Below are 11,417 nucleotides of genomic sequence, written 5' to 3' on the forward strand. Positions count from 1 at the left end.
TAAGACATCCCATGGTTCCCCATGGTGTGCATTCTCATGTACTGAAACAAGCAATAAATCCGAGTTGCTCAGCTGTAGTTGTGTTCCTGGTGGTCATTGTCTGGAGGACGTTTACAATAATCAAGTTCAAGATATGCAACTGATGATGTCAAAGAAACAGATGAATATATTGGTCTGGGGTATAGTTCAGGGTGAAGAAATAAACTTGGCAGTTATGAATTTATAGATGAAACTTAGTCTTGGACTATACGATATTATCTAAGCAAAGATTGTAGATAGAGAGTTGGGCTATGATAACTTCCAACATTTCATAGTTGAGCAGAGGAGGAGGAAGAACCAGCAAGAGACTGAGAAGTAGTAGTCTGTGAGGTAAGAAGGCGATGTCATAGAAGCCAAGAGCAGAAAGTTTTACAATTAGAAGTGGTCATCTATAGCAAATGCTTCACAGAAATAGTGAGGATACAGAACTGATCAGAGATAGTCATTAGAGCCTTTAGAAAGAGCAACTTTGGAGTGGGACAGAAAGACTATATTGAATTTATTGACAAACAAAAGATCTACAAATGGAGACAACTCTTGAGGTTTGGTTTGTTTCTTAGTTTGGTTTCTTGTCTTTATCGGGAGGGTAGGGCACACAAATAGAATGGTGGCTACAGTGCCAAATTGTTTATAAACTTTATACTAGCTGTGTAACTTGTTCAATATCTGTGACATTCACATTTCAAAAATGTAAAATGAACAAATATTTGCTTGGTTTGCTATAGGGATTAAATTAGATAAAGTGACATAATACATGTAAAGTGCTTGGTCCCATAGGCCTGGACATTGTTAGCTTGTATTAGTTAATTTTTAGTAGGTACTTTTTCCCCCTTTCTCTGTGATCCTGTCCGTAATACCTAGCACATGGCTGTTCACATAGTATGGATTTAATAAATGGCTATGGAATTAATGTACAATGAGAAGTTAGGTTTTATTTATTTATTTTTGTTATTCATTTATGTATTTACTTAGTAGAGACAGGGTCTGGCTCTGTTGCCCAGGCAAAAAGCAGTGGCATGATCATGAATCACTACAGCCTTGAACTCCTGGGCTCAAGCGATTATCCTGCCGCAGCTTCCCAAGTAGCAAGGATTACAGGTGTATGCCACCATGCTCAGCTAGAAATTAGGTTTCAAATGGTTGGTTGCACTTATGTCTCCTGTAAGCAGATTGAAGGTAGGTTGTTGATTAAAAATTATTATTTAGAGATTTTGATAACTACATATACAAAGTTTTTTTTAGGGTCAGACCAGTGCCTTTACCATTTTTCCTTCATAACATGTTTATTCTGCCTCCAGGTCTGTTTGTGCTGCGTGCGTGTGTGTGTGTGTGTGTGTGTGTGTGTGTGTGTGTGTATGTTTTGTTATCTTTTGTTTCTCTCTGTATCCTCCAAAGTCAGTGAAGTTTTCTTTAGATAGCCTAGCCCGGGATCTGTCCCTTCCATAACTCACAGCTGACCCATTATAGCCTGAAAGAAGTTACTAACTCAGAGTTAGCAAGGGAAGCCATGGACCTGTTTGTGCCAGTGAGATTGTGGATCTGTGCTGTTGCAAAGGGATCCTCTAAGTGTCCTCCTTTCTTAGAGGGAGCACATGAGAACAATCTTATTAGTGGACTTCAAACTACTTAGGCACCAGCTAATCTGCATTTAGAAGCCGAGTGATTCTAAGTGTTGTCTGGGAAAACCAGATGCCCAGCTACTGGAGACCTTGAGGCCTGTGGAAATTTGAGTTGGGTGCAACTTCTAACTCTGGGAGAAATGGGGAGCCTCTGGTCAGTTGTACAGTAAACTCAGAATAAGTTCCCAGAACAACTTTCAAATAATTCTGCTCATCTTTCTCTCCATGAATGTCCCTACCAAAGGACACACACACACACACACACACACACACACACAGAGAGAAAAAAAAGGAAAAAAAAGAAAAATGACTAGGAAAGAAAGAAATGACAAAGGAAAACTTACTGGAAATCTTATCCCCCTCTCTACTATTATATATATAAATAGCTGACAAACTCTCTTAGAACCTCCTATCTTGGAGGAATTTATTAACCTAGGATAGAAATAAAGCAGACCGGGTGTGGTCACTTATGCCTGTAATCCCAGCACTTTGGGAGTTTGAAGAGGGCAGATAGCTTAAGTCCAGGAGTTTGAGACCAGCTTAGGCAACATGGCGAAACACTGTCTCTACAAAAAATACCAAAAAAAAAAAAAAAAAAAAAAAAAGAAGAATTAGCTCAGAATGGTGGCACATACCTGTAGTCCCAGCTAATTGGAAGGTTGAGGTGGGAGGATTGCTTGAGCTTTGGAGGCTGAGTCTGTAGTGAGCTGTGATGGCACCACTGCACTCTAGCCTAGGTGACAAAGCAAGACCTTGTCTTAAAAAAAAAAGATAAAGTAAAGCAAATACATAGCTTTTGAAATTGAACAGAAATTATTTCTTAGGGAAATGGCCAAGTAAATGTAGAAATTCCCAGGTTATAAAATGAAATTCTAGCCAGTCATTATAAAGTATACCAGGACAAAACACTTAGAATTTAATGGGGAAAATTTTTATTTCAAAAATAAAATTGCAAATTATTTAAAAATCTAAAAGCTATAAATCAATTCTGAAACTACAATGAAGCAGCAAGAAATTTGAAATATACAAAGGTCCACAAATTTACCAAAGTTTGATTTCTCAATTAGTAATGCAGGACAGAAAAATAACTGCCTTACAGGATTGTTACACAAACCAAATAATATTTAAAGCTTCTGGGAGAGCTCATGGAAGACACCTAACATTTGAATTTATTTTTTCGTTGAATGAATGCCTTCTCACACTTGCTGTGTCCAGCAACACAATAGGTACTTGTAATATACAAATGACTAAAAAGAGGACTCCACTCTTAAGTAGCTTGATATATATATATATCTAATGGCTGAAGTGGACAGTTTTCATGTTTATCCTTTATGACCCAGCATGGAGCATGTCTTTCTGAAGACATTTCTTTCTCAACTGAATAGGTTGAGTTCCTGGGTGCATGCTTCCCTAGCAACCTGTACTCCAGCTTTTATCACAGTAACATGAATAACACTTATTCCATGTTATTCATTTATTTGACAAATTCAATAACATTGGAAAAATATTCACTGACCACATATATGTCAATTACTGTGTAAGGAAATCTCATCATTGTCATTATCATCATGGCTAACACTGACATAGAGCTCACCACAGGCCAAGCACTCTTCTAAACAATACACATTTATTAATTACTTGACTTGAGCAACAATTCTATGAGGAGGTGATTAACTTTGGGTCAGAAAATTGTTCTGGAAAAGCGAAGTCCACTCTGGGTTTTGAAAAATTGATAGGTGCTTACCATGTCAACAGGGTAAGGAAGAGATACTCTGCTAGGCATTCTAAGAAGACTGAAATAGACAAATGTTTTCAGGGAACTCTAAGTTCTTTGGTATTACTTTAGCCCAAACAGCAAGAAAAAGACTGGTAGGAGTTGAGCTAGAGAGTAGACAGGGACATATCATGAAGTTTCTTGTGTGCCGTTCTCAAAATGAGGGCTATAGAGAACTAATGAAGGGTATTAAATAGGAGAGAGGGACAAATAGGTTTGCTTTATTGAGATTACTTTAGTGTAGGAAATGAACTATAGGAGGAAGAGGCTATAAGCTGAGTGGCCTGTTCAACAAATGTTTAGAGATGGAGAGTGACATATTCTTACTTATAAGTGGGAGCTAAATAATCTGTACACATGGTCATAGAGTGTGGAATGATAGACATTGGAGATTCAGGAGAATGGGAGGGTGAGGGGTGTGTGATGGTTGACAAATTTCTTAATGGGTACAATGTACACTATATGGGTCCTGGATACACTAAAAGTCCAGACTTTACCACTATGCAATATATCTGTGTAACAACTCTGCACTTGTACCCCTTAAATGTATACAAATATAAAAAGAGAGAGCAAGAGTGAGAGAGAACTTAAAATAGATGACCTGAAATGGTCGCTTTTGGAAAAGCTTCAATTTCTTTAGTCTCCTCTATATGAGGCCTTACACTACATATAGGACATTTCTATTCTGTGTTTATTTCTCCTTGAGAGATGATGAAAAGAGACTAAGCATCTAGTTTGATTAAGTACAAGGCTTACAAGAAAGCAAAAGTAGCAACCCTGATTTCATCATTGCTGATTGACAAGAATGTTGTTTCCAGCATTACCAAATGTGGTTTCCTTTGCAAGAGAAAGCAGTTGAAGTAATAATAACCAGGTCAGTGATTCTAACAAGTGAATCGTAGGAACAAATTAGCCAATGAAAATACATCCCTTTCTCTCTGATGTAGCTTTTTTGGAGGAGGTGGATTAGTGAGCAGTGGGTCCCTGTTGGATGAGAGGTTAGGGAAGGGATGACCTGAGCTCTAAACATAGGAAGGGCTTCCATGCGTATCCTACATGCCTGGATGATGGATTGAGACTTGAGTCTGCCATTTTTTGGCTTCCTCCTGAAGATGATAGTCAGTAGCAGACAAAGTCATGGTCCAAGAAGGGTCACTAACAAAGCATGTTCCTCTACCTCCCCTTAGAAAAACACCCAAAACAGAGTATTCTGCTTTGGAGTCAACAGTGGGAGAGTATGAACAAATAGAAGAGGTACTCCCTGCACACAAGGTATGGGCTCGCCACAAGAGCTAGGCAGCTGGTGCCAGCACTTTCTTTGTGGCCCACTGCTCCTCTAAAATAGGCCTGTTTATAAGAACCTGGTGAATTATTGAGGGAAATTGGGATAAGCCGTTCTGCCCTCCACCCCTTTCCTCAGGGTACAGCTGGAATTGAAGTAAGTACATAATATCTAAGTTTAGGCCTACATTAGAATAATACGGGAAATAGACACTTTTGGCCACTTCACGAGGTAAATGGACACTGAATGGGGTAAAAGAACATAGTGCTGGCATCGAGGGACATAAATTCTAGCAATCAAACTGGGAGACTTCTCTTTTATCCAAGCATCCCAAACAAAAATGAGAACAGTTCAATAGCAGTGCTATAAGGGAAAAATTCTGCAATTCCTTCTTGATCCCGTTTGATGTATATTTGAATTACGGACACAATGAATGTAAGGGAAGGGGATGCATTGGATGCACACTGTCATAGGCACTGTGTTTGGCACTGCAGTAAGACCTTTTTATGTGCTACCTTATTAATTCTTTAATTATTGGACCTATTTTATAGATGAGAAATACTAGCTTTAGAAAAGACTGGCCAGGCACAGTGGCTCACTCCTGTAATCCCGGCACTTTTGGGAGGCTGAGGTGGGTGGATTGCTTGAGCCTAGGAGTTTGAGACCAGCTTGGGCAACAGGGCGAAACCTCATCTCTACTAAAAATACAAAAATTAGACAGGCATGGTGGTGTGCACCTCCAGTCCCAGCTACTTGGGAGGTGAAGGTGGGAGGATCACCTGAGCCTGAGAGGTCGAGGCTGCAGTGAGCCAAGATCAGGCCACTGAACTCCAGCCTAGGAGACAGACCAATCCTGTCTTTAAAGAAAAAAAAAAGACTAAGTAAATTACTGATAACAAGAAGCCAGAAAGTGGCAGAGCTGAAATTGGAATCTAGGATCCTTTGAACACAAAGGTCTTCATTTGGATTAGACCTCGACTATATATTTTTTCCTTTTTTATTGTGGTAAAATACACATAACATACAGTTTACCATCTTAACCATTGTTAAGTGTACAGTTCAGTGGTATTAAGTACATTTACATAGTTGTGCAACCATCACCACCTTCCATCTCCAGATCGCTTTTCACCCGATGAAACTGAAACTCTATACCCATTGAACAATAACTTCATTCCCTAGTCTCTCAGACCCTGGCAACTACCATTCTACTTTCTGTCTCTATGAATATGACTACTCTAAGTAACTCTGGCAGAATCATACAGATTTGCCATTTTGTGACAAGCGCATTTAACTTAGCATATTGTCCTCAAGGTTCATCTGTGTTGTAGCATATGTCAGAATTTCCTTCCTGTTTAAGGCTACATAGTATTCCATTGTATGTAGATGCATTGTGTGCATAGACAACCTCTGTATCTGTGGGTTTCACATCTGCAGATTCAACCAACTGAGATTGAAAATATTCAGGGGGAACAATAGATGTTTGCATCTGGACTGAACATATACAGACGTTTTCTTGCCATGATTCCCTAAACAATACAATATAACAACTATTTACATAGCATTTACTTTGTATTAGGTATTACAAGTAATCTAGAGATGATTTAAAATATATGGGAGGATTGGCTAGATTATGTGAAAATACTACACCATTTTATATAAGGGACTTGAGGATCTATGGATTTTGGCATCTGCGGGGGGTCTGGTAACCAATCCCCCATGGATACCGAGGGATGACTGTATCACATTTTGCTTATCCATTCATCTGTCAGTGAACAGTTGGGTTGCTTCCATGTTTTAGCTATTGTGAATAATGCTGCTATAAACATGGGTATACATGGGAGACCCTTTCAGTTCTTTTGAGTATGTACCTGGTGGTGGAATTGCTAGATCATATGGTAATTCTATTTTTAGTTTTTTAATGAACCACCATACTGTTTTCCACAGCAGCTGCACCATTTTACATTTCTACCAACAGTGCACAGAGTTCTAATTTCCCCACATTTTTGCCAACCCTTTTTTTTTTTTTTTTATTGGTGGCCATCCTAATGGATGTGAGGTGGAATCTCACTGTGGTTATGACTTGCATTTCCCAAGTAATTATTGATGTTGAACATCTTTTCTTGTGTTTGTGGCCATTTGTGTATCTTCTATGGAGAAAAGTACATTCAAGGCTTTTGCCAATTTTTTGAATTTTTTTGAATTGTTGAACTTTAGGAGTTCTCTTATATTCAGGGTATTAATCCCTTATCAGATGTATAACTTGCCAATATTTTTTCCCATTATGTGGGTTGACTTTTTACTTTATTAATAGTGTCTTTTGATACACAAATATTTTGTTTTGTTTTTACTCCCAAGAGGAAAAATCCCAAAAGCTTAACTTTTCATAAAGTACAGTTTGTCAATTGTTTTCTTTTGTTGCCTGTGCTTTTGGTGTCATATACAAGAAGTAATTGTCAAATCTAATGTTGAGAAAATTTGTCCCTTTGTTTGCTTCTAAGAGTTTTATGGTTTTAACTCTTTGTTTAGATATTTGATCTATTTTGAGTTAATTGTTGTAAAAGGTGTTAGGTAAAGGTCCAACTTCATTCTTTTTTTTTTTTTTTTTTGAGATGGAGTCTCACTTTTGTCACCCAGGCTGGTGTACAGTGGCATAATCTCGGCTCACTGTAACCTCCGCCTTCTGGGTTCAAGCCATTCTCCTTCCTCACCCTCCTGAGTAGCTGGGATTACAGGTGCCTACCACCACGCTCGGCTAATTTTTGTACTTTTAGTAGGGAGAGGTTTCACCATTTTGGCCAGGCTGGTCTCGAATTCCTGACCTCAGGTGATCTGCCCACCTCGGCCTCCCAAAGTCCTGGGAATATAGGCATGAGCCACCGTGCCTGGCCCCAGCTTTATTCATTTGTTTGTGGATATCCAGTTTTCCAGGAGACCTCAACTATATATTTTTTAAAGTTTTTTCATACCTTACTCAGGCTGCCTTCAAATTGAAATTCAGTTTTCAAGTACAGGTAACTTCATGCTCTATTATTGAAAAAAAGATACTAATTTTTGTCCAATTGTCCTGTAGCACAGTTTAAAGAGATGCCAATCTCTCAGGAGTAGATTAAAAACAATTTTTTTTAAAAGGAAGCCAAGAAGTTTAGTATAATAATTATTTATCTATCTAGTGTTGTTGTGTATCTACTCATTTATCTTTTTTTTTTTTTTTGGTAATACCTATGGATAGTTGCAACCCAATTTCAAAAACCAAAAACATGAAGAATAGGAAACTTGATTAAAAAATACCTGCAAATCTACCAAGGGAGAAAAAGTATTTATAGTATGAAATAAATATGTTGCACCTGAAGGTAATTGCAGCATACAAAGAAAACAAATAACACATATTTTCCTCCTAAAACAGACAGGTTTCAAACACTCTGGAGAAAAAAAAATCCTGTTATTATTACTAAAATTCAGAGAGACTCACAGGACCAAATTCATATTTTAAAAATTTAAATGTAAACTTATGAAAATTAAGATTTCTGTACATTCCTAGGGCTCCAATATAGAGTAAAATACTATCAGGACTGGGAGGTCAAGGAGCAAGAACTGTGATATGTCAAGTTTCATCTCCAGGGACTGAAACTTGCTAGCATCTGGTACTACTCTGAAATGTGCTGATTATCTCAGTTCAGCTATTAATGGGAAAAATACCCACTATGATGAAATCATAATGACTTGACTTCCAATTGTTTGTTATCTTTAAAGAAGATGATTTAAGATTTTGAAAAATCCCTACAAATTTCAAGTTCAGGCCCTTCGTGTTGGTGCCTTTTTGTTGGAAAAGAAATATGCTTAAGAACACATTTTGAAAATGATATATCAATACTGTACAAAGCTTTTCATATTCTTATGTGTTTTAAAATTACAGAATAAGATTGTAATTAGCCAATATTTATTTTTTAAAAACCTAAAGATGTGACTGTCCATTATTTAAGACGATTTACTAAGATATAACTTAATACAGCAATATTAATTGGGGTTTAGTGCTAGTGGTTTTTCAGATTTAGAACAATTATCTTCTCAGTTTTAAGTTTTAAATATAAAATTTTATCCCAAAGAAGAATTTTCAAGTTAGGCTATCCATCACTGCCCCTTCTCAAAAATACTAAAATAAATTTTTTATTTTATTTTATTTTTATTTTTATTTTTGAGATGGAGTCTCAAAATGTGCTGATTATCTCAGTTCAGCTATTAATGGGAAAAATACTGTCTCCCAGGCTGGAGTGCAATGGTGCTATCTCAGGTCACTGCAACCTCTGCCTCCCAGGTTCAGGTGATTTTCCTGCCTTAACCTCCTGAGTAGCTGGGATTATAGGCATGCGCCACCATGCCCGGCCAAGTTTTGTATTTTTAGTAGAGGGGTTTCATTGTGTTGGCCAGGTTGATCTCAAACTCCTGACCTCAGGTGATCTGCCCACCTTGGCCTCCCAAAGTGCTGGGATTACAGGTATGAGCCACCATGCCTGACCCTAAAATAAATTTAAAATGGAGGCATAGGCACAATTAACTTTGAAGCTTTAAATATAGTAATAAACTTAACTTTCGTAAGTTTGAGGTTGGAACATCAGAGGGGTCTGAGAACTATAGACCAAATCCCCTGTGGGACAAATCCAGCCTGTTACCTGTTTTTGTACACACTGCAAGCTAAGAATGGATTTCACACTTTTAAGTTATTGAAAAAAGTGTGTAAAATAATATTTGGGACACATGAAAGTTATATAAAAATCAAATTCTAGTGTTCATAAATAAAGTTTTATTGGAACACAGCCATGCTCATTTGTTTAGTATTGTCTATGGCTGCTTTCACTCTACAACGGCAGAGGTGAGTTGAATAGCTGCCACAGAGATGTGTGGCCCACAAAATCGAAAATATTTACTAGCTGGCCCTTTATGCAAAAAGTTTGCCAACTGCTGAGCATCATAATTGCAGCTTGCATTGTGAAGTCAACATAGAGATAAACCAAATGTCACTAAGGCATGCAGAAAAAATTTTACCATGCAATACATGAGTTGTTTAATATGGAGAAACAAAGTACACAAATATTTACTTAGTATTTGTTAATTACAACAGCTAAGAATTGTAACTAGTGCTTTCTAATGGTAGTTTCTTTTTCTTGACAGGAGAGCACCAGCTTACTCTTTCCGTGTGAAAAAATACACTTGTCCCATGATCCTCCACAAGGCAGGAGATGGAGGAAATATTGCAGGAGTCTCTATGCTGAAGTCTTTGTTAACAGCATGACTATGGATGGACAGTGACTGGCATTTAATTTTGACGTGAGGAGGGTGGAGAAGCCAGCAATACTCAGTGCCTCTATTAAAGTGAAGGGAACGACACATGGTGTCTTTTCTTGCTGCCGCTTGTGTAGCTGGGAATGGGTTGTGGTAAAGTCAATAAAATTATTCAACATCCGTCCATAGCAGTGATTCTAGTCCTTCTGAATGGTTCAAATTCTATGTTGATACTTATGTTTGCTAGTACATTATTCTCTCTCTAGCCACATGAAAAGGCTAGAGTACCACAAATGTCTAAAAATGTAGAGCTCCGGATTATGACACCTCTTTAGGAAGCTGGTAGGTCCTCTGGGTATTACAAAACTAGGGTTATGTCCTCACTACCTAGAAATATCCCCATGTGGTCGTCTCTCAAAAAGGATAACTGTGATCTCAGATAATATGTTATAGGGAGCTAAAAAGGATCCCTTGCCTTCTAAGCACCCTGAAGATCATGAGCTGTATGTTTTAAGAATATATAGCTGGCCAGGTGCGTTGGTTGACATCTGTAATCTCAGCATTTTGGGAACCCAAAGCAAGTGGATCACTTCAGGTCAGGAGTTGGAGACCAGCCTGGCCAACACGACAAAACCCCGTCTCTACTAAAAATACAAAAATTAGCTGGGCATGGTGGTGAGAGCCTGTAATCCCTGCTACTGGGGAGGCTGAGGCCTGAGAATTACTTGAACCCGGGAGGCAAGGTTGCACTCCAGCCTGGGCGACAGAGTCAGACTCTGTCTCAAAAAAAAAAAAAAAATGTATATATATATATATACACACACACACACACACATATATAGCCCCTGTTTCTTCCAACCATCACATAGCTAAGAAAGTGACTGAATGTGGCTACCAAAAAATAAAAGGAAAGGGAAAACGGAGGCCCAGGAATGAGAATGAACAGTGTCTTCTAGCATGTGATGTATAAAGCATATCACCCCAAATAAATAGCAGTTTTACCAATAAAAATAAAATTAAAAAACACAATTATATTCAATTTTAGATCCTGTAAGCAGAAAAATTATATTCAATTTTTAGATCCTATGTTTAGATGAGTACTAAACACTCATCTTCTATACAGCAAGAAATCACATCTCTGTGATCTATACTAGGTTCCTGTATTTCAGTATTTCTGGTACGAAGCACATCTGGAACTTGTCAAAGTAAGTTAACTTTACAAGATAATTCCTTGTAGCAAGACCCCTGGCCAATGAGTTCTTTCTACTATATTTCCACTGTAGTTCACTCATGAGTAGTTACCACGGATATTAAAAGTGAAAGATAAGTTCTCTTAAACTTTACATTTTGCTTGAACAAATTGAGCACTTTATCATAAAATTGGTCTAACAGCAAGCATTCCACAATTTCCTTTTTTTCTTGTAAA

At 37.8% G+C, this 11,417-nt stretch overlaps 1 long non-coding RNA gene across 5 annotated transcripts in view; it reads left to right on the top strand.

Annotated features, from left to right (window-relative positions):
- Window positions 1-10,175, top strand: part of LOC139358710 (uncharacterized) — a 55,213-nt gene extending 45,038 nt beyond the window's left edge. For all 5 annotated transcript variants that reach the window (XR_011614082.1, XR_011614099.1, XR_011614071.1 and 2 more), the window contains one exon: window positions 9,881-10,175. This is a non-coding gene — a long non-coding RNA (uncharacterized lncRNA). The remainder of the gene's footprint in view (window positions 1-9,880) is intronic.
- The last annotated feature ends 1,242 nt before the right edge of the window (window positions 10,176-11,417 follow it).

This window comes from Macaca nemestrina, chromosome 1 (genome assembly GCF_043159975.1).
Source record: "Macaca nemestrina isolate mMacNem1 chromosome 1, mMacNem.hap1, whole genome shotgun sequence".
Lineage (NCBI taxonomy): Eukaryota > Metazoa > Chordata > Mammalia > Primates > Cercopithecidae > Macaca > Macaca nemestrina.